An 18756-nucleotide genomic window follows, 5' to 3' on the forward strand; every position below is an offset into this window, starting at 1 on the left:
TTATATTCTTTAAGGTACAATAATATCTTCTCATACCACTACCAATAGCTTACCAAAAAAATAGTTTCTAGAATTGAAAAGGAGATAGGGTAAATGAAGCCAAAGGAAAGTAGAAGTAAAGATATCTTTATTAGGGTTGAGGAATGAGTATTAGGATTTCATGTGAAGAAGGTCCATGTAGAAAACTTTAGGATTATTTTTAACACATTTTCTTTATCCTCCACACATTCAGACTCAAGTATGAAAAAAATCAGAAAAAAAATAAGATTACATGGGGTAAAATGGTATTCTCTTCCTCCAATTCAACTTTCTAATTAGATGTGATATAATTGCAAAAAATTTTTAGATTTCAGTACAATAAGACAAGTTTTAATATGATATCATGATATTTCAAAGACTTATCCCTATCATGGAAAGAATCCTCAATTTGAATCTCAAGGATATGCATAAAAAATTTGAGTGCGAGGGGACATTATCCAAATTCACCCTATTCTACCTTGCATAGAGAGGGAACAATAAGAAAGGAAATCCAAGATGGGAAGTCATATCACTATTTAATAGGGAAGATGATTAGAAGAATTACTAGGTCATAGTTTAGATTTTCCAAAGAGAACAATAAGCTCAATGCAAGAGTTACGACTTACATCACTAGTCCATGAATCTTTAAAAAATAATAATATGCAATGAGAAGTTCCTAAAATACCAAAGGAATGACTTGCTACATGAGAGTCAAAACAAACACTGATACACAAGAATTATTGGTCATGCATATCCATGTTGGTAATTTCTCTCATAGTAGAATACAATAGTTGTTGCCAACTGATTGGCAACAATCACCCTTTACCAAAATAATCTCTCTTTGTATATAATTAAATGGTCTACTCTAATAATCCATGGATTGTCAAATCTCTAGGGGTCATCATGCTGACCTTGTAATAGTTACCAAAACAAGATTTAGTTGCCTCTGAAACACATATTGATATCATATATTATTGCAAATCAAAGTTCCAACTTTTGGTCCATACATATGTGAAAGGTCTATATAAAAGCATACAATAAAATACCAATAGATGATTAGTTTTGTGTACTTATGCACAAATTTCATGTCCAACTTCATGGTAAGCCACCAAACTCTTACTCTTTCCATCAGTCATTGATGTGCCCTCCATACCATCCACAATCTTGTCTATTGCATCATCTGTTTCCTTACTTGATATGTATTGTTTGCCTCATCTTCCATCAAGAATTGTTGCTTCATTCAAGAGGTTTGCAAGATCAGCACCACTAAACATGGGTCTTCTCATGGCAATAACATCAAGTAAGACATCTTTGCCTAGCTTCTTGTTGCTTGCATAAACCTTAAGAATGGCTTTGCGACCATTTATATCAGGAACATCATCAGTGACCTGCAAGTGATAGGTGGATGATTTTCAGCATTAGCATCATCATCTCTAGCTTCTCAACTATTTTGATAGTATTGAATGTCATTGGAACAAATGTACCTTTTAAGGAATCCTATCTTTCTACAAAATGATCGTCTAGACAAAAAAAATTGAATTCCTCATTTCATCTTGAAGACATCCGTAATTTTTTTACCAAGATTTTTTTGGAATATTTAATATTGTTATCGAATTATGGACACATAGTTAGAAGTATGCAGGTATACATTCAAAGATGACCACAAGAATCTATGATATTTATTGCAATTCAATTTATATGCATGTGTTTATCAAAAAATGGATTCAATGATGTGTTGCCTTTTTTGTGGCATTCTTATGGTTTGAAATCGCATTCATTTGATTAGTATTAATTAGATAAAATTATGATAGATATAAGTTATGCAATTTGAATTCAAATTGCATCAAGTAAATTTAAAACTACATGAAATTAATCTCCTCTAGTATTTTTCGTATTTGATTTGGAAGGGAAAATAATCCTACGTTATTGTATTAACAAGACATTTAAACTCTATGTTATAATTAATTTTTTTATAAAATTATATCTCCCTTGGCTATATAAATAAATTTGAAAATCCCATCACTTAGGAAAAAAGAGACATTGAAAAAAATGGGTCTTGAGAAAATTGTTCATTCTTAGACCCAAAAGGCTCTCTGCCTTTTGTATGAGGAAAAGTTTAATCTCCTTTTTTACAATAGAGCATATTCTCAATAAAATCCCTTTTGTAAAACCTTTATTTATATTTAATCAATATTAAAAGAAATAAATACAATAAAAGAAAAATATCTAAAATATACTATGACTCTTACCTTGACCCACACCTAGAAAACTTTAAATTTTAACTCCTAATTCTCTTCCCTCCCATGCTAGGAGTTGACAAAGCCTCCAAGTTCTGAAAAAGTACTTCTCACAAGCCCTATGTTAGAGTTCACATGACAAGTAGGCCAAACTAGGAGAAATGGGAATCATTAAAGTCTAGCATGTATTTAAGAGCAATGAAAAGCACCTTTTTGAAACTCTCTTTACCTTCACTTGACTTGGTCACTCAAAACTCTTAGGAGATCATGTTGCTTCATTTTACATCCCTTGTAAAGAATGTGGATGCATGGGGAAGCACCCATGTCCTTGGGGTTAGGGAAAATGTTAAAGTTTTAGAAGGTTAGTGGGGTAAGTTAGAAGGTAGGGGGTTAGAATAGTAGGTCAAGTTAGGAATTGTTTTATATTAGTTAAAAGTTAGTGGTTGTAAGGTGTTAGTAAAAGTTAGTTAAGGGTTAGGATATGTTTTTAATTTTTAATGTTAGTATTAGTATTAGATTATAATTAGTTTTTAGTTAGTAGGTGGAAGTGAGTTGTTAAAGTTTAGTGTTAGAATAAGCTAGATGTTAAGTGTTTAAAAAGGTGAATAATAAAGTTAAAGTAGGAATTAATTAACATGCAAGATATTCTTTGAAACAAAGGTGGATTTATTACTATTATATATAAAGTAAGTGTTTGATTATAAGTTATCCTCTATAAGTTTCATATTTAAATATAAGTGTTAGTAATTATTTTATGGTTAGAAGTTATATGTTAGGATTTGGTTTTAAATTCAATAGGCATTTGAAATTTGATTTTCATTTTTATGATTGAAAATATTAAATTTAATAAAGCTGGTAAAAGGTATTATGAACATTAGTCTATAGAATTAGTATTGGAGTTTAAATCGTGATAGTAACAGGAGGTAACCCATGTCCTTGGATGTATGAATATGTGTATAATTAGATTTAAAATAATGAATGAACCTAACAATTATATTATTTTATTAAATGATTAATTAAATATGATTTTATTGTTATTAATATTTCAATTTTAAGGTGTTATCAAGACATGTAATGCTTAAAAGGGGTTGTAAGATGAAATTGACTACACATCTTGAGTTGGTAAATTGAATTATGTTTGAAGATAGAATGAACATTGTAAATTATTTAATAATAATTAATTAATAATTTTAATTATTTTAATAGTTATTTTAATAATTGGGATCAGTTATTAAGGTGTTAGATAAACATGTGGAAAATGCAGAATTAGATTCTCCTAAGGACAAATCTAGTTTAGTGTTTAAAAAATAGGGGATAGCATCATAGTCAACTTATGAACTTGGAAACCCTAAATGTAGATTGATTTCAAGGTCATACCCTTGAAATTTGAAATTAATGTTTTATTGATCGACTCATTTAACCGAAACTAAGTGTTTTTGTAGTGTTAGGATTTTTGGAGTTCAAACCTGTGTAGTATGTGGAGACGTCTACTCTGCATCTTAATGATATGTATTCAAAACTCACTTTAATACTATGTCTTCTTTTTGAATCTTGATTAGTGTAGCATGTATTATCTTAGTAGGTTAAATAACTTTAAATAACTTTTTTTTAAAAATTGTTGGTGTGTTTTTGCCTCAAATTTTGGGCATGACATTTTGGTATCAGAGCTTAGTTTTGTGACACTTGGATAATAATGGGTCCATTATAAGTGTGGAAATTTAAATTTTACTATACAAAGTAGGGATTTCCCCTTGCAAAAATTTGGTCAGCAAATGTATTCCTTCTAAACTGCGACACCGATAGTTGAACCTAAGTAAAATTTGAACTAGTATTAACAAATGTAAATGGTTAACCATATCAGATAACCTAGTCTTAATGACTCAAAATGAATGATTAGATGCAAGAATGTTATATTAAAGTATATTATGATCTCATTAAGAAATCAAAATTATATTGAACACAACCACCTTGAGGAAAACTAAATTAAGAACCCTAAAACAAATTTGAATCAGGAGAGTGGAAATGATTAAATAACCTAGAAGTCAAAGAGAAACTGTTTCTCATCATCTTTAGTAGAAGTCAGATATTGACTGACCCAATCACTCATGGGAGCATTGTAGTTCATATCAAGTATGGAAGTGATCAAGTAGACATGTTTCAATCTACATATTTCAAACATAAGTGAAGGAAACCTATGATCTTCATAATCTAATTTTTTACCTTCTAGTTAAAATATTGAATAGATAAAATGAATGGTGAGTAAATAGGAAGGTAAGACTTGAAGAGTATATCATGTGACCATTTTTTTGGGATACCTCTAACCTATTAAGAAATTAAAATATATTGTTCCAATAATCCTCAAAAAGAAAGTGAGAAAAACTCAATTGAAATCTGCAAGTAACCTTTGGAAACCTCGAATGATAGGATTACTAACATGAGAAGCTATTGAACACATGAGTTAGCTAGGAACACTCAAAGAATAAAAAAATCCCAATTCTACTATGAGTAGTGGAACCCTAGTTGGCGATTAAATCTATCTAAAAATATGGTGGTAAGAATGAAAATTAAATGGTGGGAAAATGCAAACTTCAGAGATAGGGTTATGTGAGTTTAATTATGTCAGTAGGCTTATTGTATAAGCATGAGTAATAAGTTTTTAACTATCAAGTGAATGCTCGTAGACTCTAACATTGAAATTCTTGGACCAGTTATAACCCTACAATATAGAGTAAGCAAAGTCACGATGAGGTCATCAACCTAACACGAACTAAAATTTTAGGTATCAGAGTTAAGAAATAAGCATATTATAAGCTACGAGATACGATAAGAACAATGATGATGACCTATATCATCAACAAGGAGATAGTTTTAAGAATGAATGAGTAAACATTGGCAACATCCTAATAATGGATCTATACCTACCTAGTTGTAAACCTACAACCTAAGGATGAAATCATAACTCATCCATAACTAGGAGGCATGGAATATGGAATTATAGATAAGAACAATAGCATTCAATACATTCTCAGATGATAATTAGAACTTGTGTAAATGATGGAATAACACAGGCAGTGATGTATATATGTATACAAGAGCATACCAGATTTGGTGAGATTAATAACTCAACTTCAATCAGTATATTGTGGAAAAATTAACCTAAGAAAGATTATTGGTAGGAACCCTAATATACAATTATAGTGAATTGAGGATAAGAGATTTGATTTTGTAACTACAACTCTACTGACACCAAAGTTTCCCACATGTTTAGATTCTTTGAAAGGAAACCAATGTAACAATAAGAGGATTGAAGGGCACTTATATTAGTATCCTTGTATTTGCACTTTTGAGTGAGTTTTGATCAAGCCAAACCCCTTAGTACAGTAAAACCCTAGTCATAGGGCGATGTCAATAAAGTGAGCTATATAGTTAGTATGTGGGATCAATCATAGTTTGAGTGACACAATCTTTAGACCACCATCTAATTTCAATTCAAGATCCCTACAATTCATTTGGAAGAGCTAAGATTTCTCCTTGCCTTTAGAGAACCTGGTATGGCAGCATTATGTTAGTAATGTAAATTTTCTAAGTAATTGGATTTATTTCCTTATTTGTCTGATTTCAAATATTAGTATTTTAATGTTCTTTCCTTTTTGCCAAACAATGTGATGTGGGGTTGTTTAGCCAACTTTATTATTGATGATTCTATTTTGCCTCTAGGTCATGTCTTCACTTCTTGATTAAAATTTTACTATTATGGCCACTCTTTATTTCTTTTATTTTTAGACTTTTGCATTGGATGTTTCATCTTTGATGTTCAATTTAAATTTTGAGGTACTTTCTTGTGAGTTTTATTAGCAAAGTGACATATAATGAGCCTACCAAAGGGATTCTTGACAATCATGTGGATACACAAAATTAGGGTATGGGGTTATTAGTGAGAGTATTTGTGCCCCACCCTCTCCCAGGACTTTCAGAATAGGACTAGTGTTATTCATTGACTATTATGAGTAATGAAATTGCACCCCCACATAAATTTGGTTAATTTGGTTAAGGTTATGAGTTAACCAAATGGACTTCTTGATGGAAAGGTGCATGTGTAGTGATGGACTTGTTGAGTATCCTATCAAGAATCAATGTGTCAGGAAACTCTAAAGGGAAGTACTTAACCTTGAATAAAGGAACAAGTTGCTTAATATGAAACCTCATTTGAGGGAGTCTTGTACAACTATTACCTGATGAGAGGGTATGTGGAATTCATAATATCTTATTATATTATTATTATTACAGACTCTATAAGTATTGTATACTAGATTAGAATGTTGTTTATATGTGACCAATTTGTTTTAAGGAGTATTTGACCCTGGAAAATGTAACCATGTTAGAGTTTTAGATTGAGCTTTGATTTTAGTAAGAATAATTAGGTAAAAATGTTATCTCCCCTAAGTATGTATGTGAATTATTAATCATTCTTTTAATAGGAGTAAATTTTGGTACAAGTTTAGACAAGGTCTATCTTGAAATGAACATTTTAGTTGTGCGACCTCCAGGAGGAAGTCAAAGGCTAGTGAGGGAAGATGTAAGGTCCCTCCTCATATGTACTTATCAAATATGAATCATTTGTTAAAACCATTATAAGAGATTGAAATAGGTATGAAATAATGTTTTATGTTATGAATGTCCTAATGAAATTGAGAGCAGTTGATACATCCATGTTTTAATAATCAGTGATTCAAGAACTACTACATTATCTTGACTATTTAAACATTAAAATTTTACTAACAATGATATGAGGCATTTTCACCTGATGAGGAGGGTGTTGATTTTGGTACCTCGATGATTACTTTTTATGCTATTTGATAGTTCAGTATGCCCTATTGACAATGTTTATGATGTTTAATTATATGCATGCCTAATGATGATTATTCTAGTATTTTAATCTAAATTAATGAATAAAGTTATGTCATATTGATTAGGTAATTACTGATGACTAAATGTGTGTGCCAAAATTAGAAAGGGTTATTTAAATGCAAGATTTATGTTTTAATTTATGTAATTGTCCCGATGAGTTATATATATGCATGTGATTTTCTCGAGCTACTAATGTGTGAAATGAGTGTGCAAGATTTATTAGTTGAGGAATCTGATAGAGAATCAGGACTAGACCCTATGTACCATTTGTGAAAACTAGGGTTGAGTCTAATAAAAGATGTAGACCCCATTGTTCATATTTTATTTGTATCATAAATTGAATGAATATATCATTTTGTAAGCATTAAGTGTTAATATTTTGTAACAATAATTTTATAGTTTTGCTTAACACTCATGATATGTATATGCATTTCAACATGTTAATTATAGTTAACCAAATAACCTAAGAATTTGAGTTGGACTAGGTTAGTGATCCAATGCTTATTAGTGGGTAATCGAGATTAATTACCCTAATCAAGATTAGTGATTTATTTTACATTTTTTTAGGGTTTTAAGAAGTCCAAAATTTTCAAGCATTTTATCAGGTCATTAAATTTTCCTAGAGGCCAAAAATCTTGAAAACTAAGTACCCAAGGGGTATATGTATGGGTTGGGGGTATTTTCCACCCCTCTAGCCCCCTTCGTTGACTTTGGTGACCACTAAAACATCTCATTTTTGCTTTGTTACGAATATTGAATGTTTCTCCATGAGTTGGATGAGTTTAACTCCACCTTGAGGTTAGCCTTATGTCAAGTTGAGTTAGAAGAATCTAGAACCTTTAGGCAAGTGGGAGATTTATTGCAATTTGGAGGTGTTTGAGTTAATATCCTATTTAGAAGCAAATTTGAGAAAGGAAGCGTGTTCACCCAACCTCTAGTTTCAGAGAGAAATTTAGGATTGAAGGAGAAGGAGAAGGAAGGGAAGTACATCTCAAATTGTTCACTTGCCATAACCTTGTTGTGAAGGTAGGAAGCCCTCAAGCTCATTTTTTTAATGTTGTGTTCATGATTAAGTAGTTTTCTTGCATATGTATGTTCGTGTGTTTGAAGAATATGTTTAGGAGGGATTGAAATGGGTATTTTTTATTTTAGAAGGGATTGTATGGGTTGTATTGGAATTACTCACCCTTGAATAGGGAAAAAGTGGCCATGTACAGGAGGACATCTTTAGTTGGACTCCAAATGTGCAAAGTCTCTCCTTAGGATGAGGAGAGGGAGAGAGTAGCGGGTTATGGGCCCCTACTCATTAGCGCAAACTATGTTTTGAGTTTTGGAATTTAGAAAATGGAAGAATGGAAGTTCTTGTTATTATAGCCCCAAAAGGGCAACTATTATGGTGTTGTGGCCAAGGTCTCCTATTGGAAAAACCCACCTTCTCCCTAGTCTAGTTCAATGACAAACCTGTTGTGCAAACCTAGATGGAAGTGAATGTTTGATATTGTCTTCATGTTAAGATTGGTTGTCTCCTAATTAGTTTCATTCTCTCCATGATCATCTTGATGTGTTGCAAACTTCATAGTAGTTTCCCTATTGTGGAGCCAAGAAGGAAATTCAGAAATGTTATTGAAATTCAAATGTTGGGAGATTTCTCCTCAAGATAATGATTCCATTGTAAAAATGTCATTGTTAAACTTATTGTAGATGCGACTATGATCTCAATTTTACTTCACTAGTTCTTTCCTGAGGGAGTCCTTGAATCAGATGACTGAATAAATAAATAAATAAATAGTATGATTCTTTCAAATGATATTTCTTGCAATTCAATTTATTTGCATGTGTTTATCAGAAAATGAATTCAATGATGTGTTACACTTTCTGTGGCATTCTTGTGGTTTGAAATCACATTCATTTGATTATTATTAATTAGATAAAATGATGATAGATATAAGTTATGCAATTTGAATTTGGATTGCATCAAGTAAATTTAAAACTACATGAATTTAATCTCCTCTAGTATTTTTGTATTTGGATTGGAAGGGAAAATAATCATATGTTATTGTATTAAAAAGACATTTAAACTTTATATTATAATTAGTAAAATTATTAAAATGTATCTTCCTTGGCTATATAAATAAATTTGAAAATCTCATCACTTAGAAGAAAAAAAATGGGTCTTGAGAAAATTGTTCATTCTTAGACCCAAAAGGTTCTCTGCCTTTTGTATGAGGAAAAGTTTAATCTCCTTTTTTACAACAGAGCATATTCTCAATAAAATCCCTTTTGTAAAACCTTTTTTTAAATTTAATCAATATTAAAAGAAATAATTACAATAAAAGAAAAATATCTAAAATATCCTATGACTCTTACCTTGACCCACACCTACAAAAATTTAAATCTTAACTCCTAATTCTCTTCCCTCCTGTGCTAGGAGTTGAAAAAGCCTCCAAGGTCTGCAAAAGTGCCTCTCACATGGCCCTATGTCAGACTTCACATGACAGGTAGGCCAAACTAGGAGAAATGGGAATCATTGAAGTCTAGCATGTACTTAAGAGCAATAAAAAGCACATTTTTTGAAGCTCTCTTTACCTCCACTTGACTTGGGTGCTCAAAACTCTTAGGAGATCATGTTGCTATGTTTTTAAAACCTTGGAAAGAGTGTGGATGCATGGGGAAGTACCCATGTCCTTGGGGTTAGGGAAAATGTTAAAGTGTTAGAAGGTTAGTGGCGTTAGTTAGAAGGTAGGGGGTTAGAATAGTAGGTCAAGTTAGGAATTGTTTTATATTAGTTAAAAGTTAGTGGTTGTGAGGTGTTAGTAAAGGTTAGTTAAGGGTTAGGATATGTTTTTAAGTTTTAATGTTTTTGATAAGGTAAATAGGTTTTAAGGGGTCCTAAAACCCATAAGTTTAACAACAAGAAAGGCTGAAAATAAGCGAAAAAATGCCTAGCCAAAGCATAAGCCTTATGGCTGAAAATAAGCCCAAAGGCCCAGCCCGAAACAACTGCCCACTAAAAAGGCTAGAGAACCAACCAGAAAAATAGAGACCAGACAAAAAGCCAAAGCCAGGAGAAACAAAAACCAAAGGACAGAGACCCAACCTAGCAGACTACTTCTCCATCTCGAGCATGGTCTGGGCAGCTTCGGCGCACTCTTGTTGCTCTTCTGCCTTATGATCCTGGGCGTTCGTCAAATCCTGCTCCATAGTGTTGTCCTTGGCTTTATCCACATCCAGCCTATCTTTGTCTCTGTTCTGTTTATCATCTTCCTCCATCTGGTTCCTGTCTTTGAGATTTTCCAAGAGAGAGAGGATGTTGTCGTTGATCGAAGCGAGGAGGGAGAACATTTGACTTGCTAGGTTGTGATTGTAGTTCTCAATATTTTTTACTCTCCTCTCCATCAGAGTCTCCCAGCTGTTCCGGTCACCTTGGCCTTCTGCACCTGTCTTGCTCTTGATTTTTTCCATTTGGGAAACCCTATCTCTGACATCCTCAAGCTCATGGAAAAGCCATTTAATTGATCTGAAGTTGTTGATCATGCTATTGCGAGCATTGTTCAATAGATTCATGCCTATTTCTCTTGCATTATCAAAAATAGCCACCATAGCCGGGTTAATTAGCTCATTGAGTCTAGGCTTCTCGAGGTCGTCCACCAGGAGTTGGGGGTTCATCACCTCTTTGTAGATTCCCATAGTGGTCGTTCTCACATTGAAGTTCTTCCAAGCCTTCCTTCTGTTATTAACTTGAAGTTTTTAAGTTTTAATGTTAGTATTAGTATTAGATTATAATTAATTTTTAGTTAATAGGTGGAAGTGAGTTATTAAAGTTTAGTGTTAGAATAAGCTAGATGTTAAGTGTTTAAAAAGGTGAGTAATAAAGTTAAAATAGGAATTAATTAACATGCAAGATATTATTTCAAAAAAAAGGTGGATTTATTACTATTATATATATAAAGTAAGTGTTTGATTATAAGTTATGCACTATAAGTTTCATATTTAAATATAAGTGTTAGTAATTATTTTATGGTTAGAAGTTATATGTTAGGATTTAGTTTTAAATTCAATAGGCATTTGAAATTTGATTTTCATTTTTATGATTGAAAATATTAAATTTAATAAAGTTCTTAAAAGTTATTATGAACATTAGTCTATAGAATTAGTATTGGAGTTTAAATCGTGATAGTAACAGGAGGTAACCCATGTCCTTCGATGTATGAATGTGTGTATAATTAGATTTAAAATAATGAATGAACCTAAGTATTATATTATTTTATTAAATGATTAATTAAATATTATTTTATTGTTATTAATATTTCAATTTTAAGGTGTTATCAGGACATGTAATGTTTAAAAGGGGTTGTAAGATGAAATTGACTAGACATCGTGAGTTGGTAAATTGGATTATGTTTGAAGACAAAATGAACATTGTAAATGATTTAATAATAATTAATTAATTAGTTTAATTAGTTTAATAGTTATTTTAATAATTGGGATCAATTATTAAGATATTAGATAAACTTGTGGAAAATGTAGAATTAGATTCTCCTAAGGACAAATCTAGTTTAGTGTTTAAAAATAGGGGATAGCATCATAGTTGACTTATGAACTTGGAAACCCTTAATGTAGATTGATTTTGAGGTTGTACCCTTGAAATTTGAAATTGATGTTTTATCGATCGACTCATTTAACCAAAACTAAATGTTCTTGTAGTGTTAGGAGTTTCGGATTTCAAACCCGTCTAGTATGTGGAGACGTCTACTTTGCATCTTAATGATATGTTTTCAAAACTCACTTTAATACTATGTCTTTTTTTTGAATCCTGATTAGTGTAGCATGTATTATCTTAGTAGGTTAAATAACTTAAAATAACTTCTTCTTTTTTAAAATCTTGGTGTGTTTTTGCCCTGAATTTTGGGCATGATAGTTGTATGACAACTTTTTCACAATTTTTGCAACTTTTCAATATTTCCAAACAAATGACACCAAATTCCTACCAAGACTTGATAAATCATGCAAAAACTCTAAAAAACATAAAATTGAAGATTTTTTGTTAACTCGTAGCATTGACCAACATTGACTAGCCTATAACTTGCCCATAAGCCTTATTACAACATGCAAAAAAAATTGCCTAAAATGCATTATAGGATGCTTGAGACTAACTTATTGTCATGTGCCAACTTGGACACTTATTAATCACCTAATCTCCTCAAAATTTGATGTTTGACCATCTTGTTTAGGACCTTGGGCCCCTGCACCACTGCCCCACTTTAGCTTTTTGTACATCATACATATAAGAATTCCAATTTTTTGGAAGATTTAACAATTTTGAGTTTATTGGAACCTTGTCCAACTCTTCTACTTCTCCATCTTTCATTTCTAATAATTCTTTCTTTTTTTTATATGATTATATTTTGGGAGGTAATACTTGTAATGAAATCTTTGGCTTCTTGTAACATTTGGACCTGGGACCTTCTAGTTTTTGTATATTGTCATTCTCTCTCTTTTTGTACTTATTTAGTTCAACAGCTCACAATGGAAATTCAAAACTAGAAGTGTACTTTTGTCCTTGCTTCCTTGCTAATTTCCTTAACAATAAATCTTTAACCACAAATAATCAAAAATTTTAGATTGTGCAGTAGTACTTGAGGATCTAAGAGATAAAACTCTTTGATTATAATGTTGAGATAACATGTTCTCCTTGAGTGAGCTCAAGTACTCCTCGTGGGCTACAATGATTCATAGAAGACCACTATGTTGTAACAAGATCTCCTATGTGCCATGTTGACTATAAACTTACTATAGACAAACAATTAAATACCAAGGTGATCAGCTTGTAGATTAAATATTGTATAGTGAGCATTGTATATTGTACAATTAACAAAGAGCATTGTAAGTGGACAAATTTTCATTGATTATAATATGGGTTAATTTGAGCAAGGTGACCAATTTTTTCTTTCAAAACCATATGAGAAGTGTTAGAATTGCTTTAGAATAACTGAGAGTGGGGAGGGGGTGAATCAGTTATTCAAGGTACAAATGTCCTATTCAAACTTTTCACTAAGTATAGTGAGCCCATTCAACTATTCATCAAGCTTTAACTTTTCTAATCAGCAAGTTACTGTAAATCAACATGCAAGCATAACACATAAGAAATCAACACATAACATAGTGATTTACATAGAAACCCAATTTGGGAAAAACCATCAGTAACATGCTACTCAATTCTCACTCTTCTAAAGTGATGCCCTATGAAAGGCCTGCCCTATTAAAGGCTTACAACACACTATCAAATGTGACCTTGTTAGAGGATTTATCCACCCTATTAGAAGTTGGTCTGGTTAGAAGACTTTAGAACATTCACTTGGAATGTCATCCTATTAAAGGAGTTACAAATGGCTATTAAACCAACTTAAGTCCATAGGGTTTTTAGATCTAATACAATTGCTAGAGAGTATTAGAAAATCATTGACCTAACTACAACATACAACTTATCTTGCAGATCTCAGATCACTTCTCAACTCATACCCTTGTCTGGCCTTCAATCTCTGCAACTCTGACAACTTGCTCTCTTTTCAAGCTTAGTCTCCTTGAGTCACTATGCTCAATGTACCAGTATAGTCATCTCTTCATGACCACTTGTAGAAGCAAAGCCTCTATGCTCTTCCTTCTCTTAGATGTCACCTCCTTGACACTCTTCCAACCACTTTGTAGATTTGGCTCTTTAGTAGCAACAGTATCAACAACTCTTTGCTTCTTGGTCTATGACTCCTTAAATAGAAGTCTTGGAGTTCCTTTTCTAGCTTTATTCTTCCATTCTTTAATTTCAATTCATATGGATTAGGTAAGATTCATTACATCCAACCCATATTTTGTTTCATCTAGAAACTTCTTGAATAATTCTTTAGAATTCACCCAAAAATGGTTTACATAGGATTATGTGCCATCAGCTCATCATCCTTATCTTCCAACTTGTTCACAAAATTCAATGTGTCATGCCCAAACTACAAGGGCAAAACACACACAAATATATATATATATATATATATATATTTTTTTAATAACTAATAATATTTAAACATGCTCTACGTTTGATATGACTGAGATAGAAGTTGCAACACAGGTTCCCTACACTGCATCCTAAGATTTTAAAACAAGAGGACGATAACATCGTTAAAATTTTGAAACTTTCGTTATTAGATTAATATCGATAAACTTATTAATTTATAATGATATGCAATCAAAATGTCTTAAATAACAATGTTTCTAAAATCGGAATTTAAAATTACTTGCAATATCGAATTAATTAAACCTACATTTAAAACTTATTTTAATAGTCAATTAATCGATAACTTTAATCTACTTAATGGTTTAAAACAATTAGAGTACATTTGAATCAAAACTAACTAAATTAGTATTTACAAAATTAAGCATAACTAAAATAACTAAAATTATTAACAATTACCACAAATGTCCTTAATCAAAACATGAAATGACCCTAAACTTTATTAAATCAACTAACTATACTTAAATCAATTTCAAGTTTCTTTTTAAACAAACTATACTTATATACATAAAATACCAACTTAATTAAAAATTTTAACTATATTACAATTAATATTAAACTAACTTTAACCAAAAACTTTAAAGTGATACAACTATTCTACAAGATCTATTACTAATTTTATTAACAATTTAAACAAACAAAAATAAATAACATAATTAAACAACCATCTAATAAATACTAAACTATCAAAATTAAAACTAAATCATATTCTAAAATTCTAACTACAATAAAACTGAAATATAATTAAATCAAATACTACTAACAAAGCCTACCTACTAACTAACACCCAACCTCTAACCCTCCTGCCCTAAGACCTTACCTACACCCTAGCCCCTAACATCCACTTGACCACAAGTCAAATCGATCTGACCCCTCCCTACTCCTCTCCCTAGACCCCACGAAATCCCAAACCTGCACACAAGGAAAAAGGTACGTAGGGGATATGGAGTATAAGTTTTAAATCAGCATTCATTTGCAACATCAAATATCACCCAAAACTAAGCCAACGTCCAACTAATGTCATGTCATGACATAGCTCTCTCTCCACCCAACTCGCCACACAGTCCAAGGTAGGGAAAATGCAACCCAAGAGGTGGGCACATGAGCAGAGGTGAGCAAGGGAGGGTTAAGGAAATGAAGGTGACCATTTAAATTTCCTTTCTCAACATTAATGCCACCTTTCCCACAACTGGCCGCTAGAAAATGGAGGAGAATGGGGATGGGACAAGGTGGCAGGGTGACGTCACCCACCCATCCCATCCGCTTTGACTTGAGACAGCCACTAAAGACCCCTTTTTAAAGCAAGTTTAAAACTGACGTGCAAGGCCAAGGAGAGCAATAAGTTCATAAAGTTTTATAGGTGAAAGGAAATATATTCACTTTATATAAAAATGTACACATTTATATATTCAAAATTATACACCCAAGAGAATAACATAATATTTATTTGTTTCTTTATTCATTTAGGAAGGAATCTGAGCAAGAATATGCTCTGTGGTTTTGGAAGGAATGAATTTTCTTCCTCATGTATTTTCCAGAGAGTTTTTACTCTTGGGAGTGCATATATATTTTTTTGAAGCATAATTTTAACAAGGCATGGTCATGCCATTTTATGCATTTCATTTATGTTACTAAGGATTTGAATAATTCTACTATTAGCATTCTTCCTTAATACAAGTATTCCACTGCAAAGGGGTATATTACGTATAGTCTCTCCATCTCTAGTTTAAACATGTATGTTTTATATTAGTTCTTCAAGGACATGGTAAGAGTTCTAAGTTCTGATTATTATTATTATTGATTTCAAGAATACAACCTCTCAGTCTAATTGATCATATTTGAAGAACTTAGGAGGTGAATGATACTATACACATAATTAAAAACAAAAAGGTGGTGGATTATTCTAATTCGAATTTGATTATAACCACCATGAAATTTATCAAGAAATGAAATATCTTTGATTTCGTAATATAGGGTTTGCTCTTGATTTGATCTCATCATTATACTTATACATCATAATTGAAAAACTCACTATATCAATTCAACTCTTCATTATCGTAATTAAGACTTGAACATTCATAATTCAAGACATTATCTAAGATTCTATTCTTCCATCTAAATATATGCAAATTTATTTATTCTATTTTGATGAGCATTCATACGACTGAACATTATGATCAAATATTATGAGAACCAAATACACTCAACCATTATTTTATTGGCTAACCTGATTCAAAGGCTCAGCCGGGAAAGAATCAGGAAGAAAACCCAGCTTCGTTGCCATATACGATAAGGTTTAAAAATACAATTTACAATAGAATCTCAATCCCCATTTTCAACAATTTCATCAAATTTTCTTCATGATCAAATCAAGGAGTTTGTAATACTTTTTGAATCTTATTTCAAGAACCATGGAGGATACCAATAACTGATCGGGTGATAACCAAGCAGAACCAAAAGAACATCAAGCATGCATAATCACACATGGTGTACACAATAAGATTCACAATGAAACTAGGGAGAGGTGGATTCTTCCAACTGGAGAAGTCAAGCACAACACCAAATTCAGATGCCCAATCAGGGCCAATAACCAAGAACTTTCGTTCTTCCATTTAAACTTGCCATACTCATACCAGATTTGTGCTGACGGGTAGGGGCCCATAACACCCTACCCTTTATCCCTCTTCTCATCCTGAGAAGAGACTCTACACAGGTTGGAGTCCAACTAAACAGACCTCTCCCAAAATTGGTCACTTCTGCCCTCTCCTAGGGTGAGTAATACCAAAACACCCATGCAAGGAAACTCAAAATTGCAAACATAAACAAGAAAGGAAAACAACCAAAATAACATGGTTTACAAATCTTCCCAACATACCCACAACCATACAATAGTAAAACAACAACAAGGTAACAAGAACATGAAACAAAACATAAAAACTGAATAAGGGAGATGGGAGTTTCCTACCTTCACAAGAGGTAATGGCAATGAACTAGTTTGAGTAGAGTATCCCTCCTTCCTTCAAGCTTCAAGAAAAATCCTCTCTAAATGTAGAGATTGGGCAACAACCACTAGACCAAGGAAGGCCTCTAAATAATCCTCCAACTCAACCACCCAAAAGGAGCCATAACTATTTCCACCCACTAGCCACTCTAGAAACTCCTAACTCAACCTACACCATGGTTAAACCCTAAAAGGAGGTGGGGTAAGACAACTCATGACAACCACTTGCAATTTTCGCACAAAGGCAAAAAGGGGACTTTTGAGTGACCTCAAAAGTCAAAAAAAGGGGCTTAGGGGTTGGAAAAGACCCCTAACCCATACCCATACCCTTTGGTTAGAAAATATAACATGTTTTAAAGCCTTAGGAAAGAGGTTTAGAGTCAAATAAAATTCAAGAATAAAATAGGTCCATCTACAACTCTCACTTGCAAAACTAGGCACAAATTCGAATTAGGGATGACTAACCCTAATTAAGAACCTAATAGAAAAATTGACACTAACTTGAACTAACTTGAATCCAAAGGTTAAACAATTAACCCTAACTAGCATACCGAAGCACATAAACATTTTACGAGTGTCAAGTGACACTGAAAGAACATAATTACGAACAATAGGGTTTCCAAATTTTAGCACATGGGGATCAGTTTTGTTCCTTCGTAGGGTTTCTCGGCTAAATATCTGCACACTCATTGCACACATTAGTAGTCCCATAAAATCACATGTATATAAACGTATATGTATCAGAAATTTTCATAAATTAAAACATACATCAATAAGAGTTTCTTCATCCTACATAATTCTTAACCATTTGAAATATCTTAAATCAAATCTCAATCCTACATTTACTGATTTCGTCAACATACATATACATGAACATTAAATGGCAATCATCAAATATATCTAGGAATAACATCACACAACATGAAATAATAAAATATGTTCTAAGCATCAGATAATGTCTTGACATCTCGAGTCGCGGATAACAAAATAAGAGTAATGTATCACTATGCTACGATGGGTCGGGGCAAGGCCTCACACAATGTAACCATTATGTTAGCTCAGATTTGGTGAATCTTCATCATTTGAAATAATACAACAACTTGGCACTATTGAAATACTGGTGCTTGGCATCAACTATGTTCTTCCTGATGCTTGGCACTTGAAGATCACTCGGCACCAACTAGAAATTTTCTGATGCTCAACACCTAATCTTTACTTGGCATTTGAAGATTACTCGGCACACACTAGAATTTTCTATTACTCAGCTCCTACTGATAATTTTCTTGGCCTCAACTAACTTGCTTGGCACCCACCAAAGATCTTAGTTTAAGCTTTTCATACCACCTTGTTACAACTTCTTCCTCCAATGTTTCTAAGTGTGACCAACCTCTGTATCCTTGAGTATGTTATCAATACATCATTTAACCATTGTCTTACCTGATCCTTGCACTTCATTACAACATCATAACTCAACATTTCCCTTAGGTGCTTCTTGTTACATCTTGTTGATCAAATCCTCTTCATTAATCAACTAA

The 18756-nt window shown here is 32.4% G+C and overlaps 1 pseudogene; it reads right to left on the reverse strand.

The window, feature by feature from the left end:
* Positions 1 to 1229: 1229 nt before the first annotated feature.
* The window catches only part of LOC149555272 (uncharacterized), a 73669-nt pseudogene continuing 56142 nt past the window's right edge, over positions 1230 to 18756 (reverse strand).

This window comes from Cupressus sempervirens, chromosome 5, assembly GCF_028749045.1.
Source record: "Cupressus sempervirens isolate cs-2001-9-10 chromosome 5, ASM2874904v1, whole genome shotgun sequence".
Classification (NCBI taxonomy): Eukaryota; Viridiplantae; Streptophyta; class Pinopsida; order Cupressales; family Cupressaceae; genus Cupressus; species Cupressus sempervirens.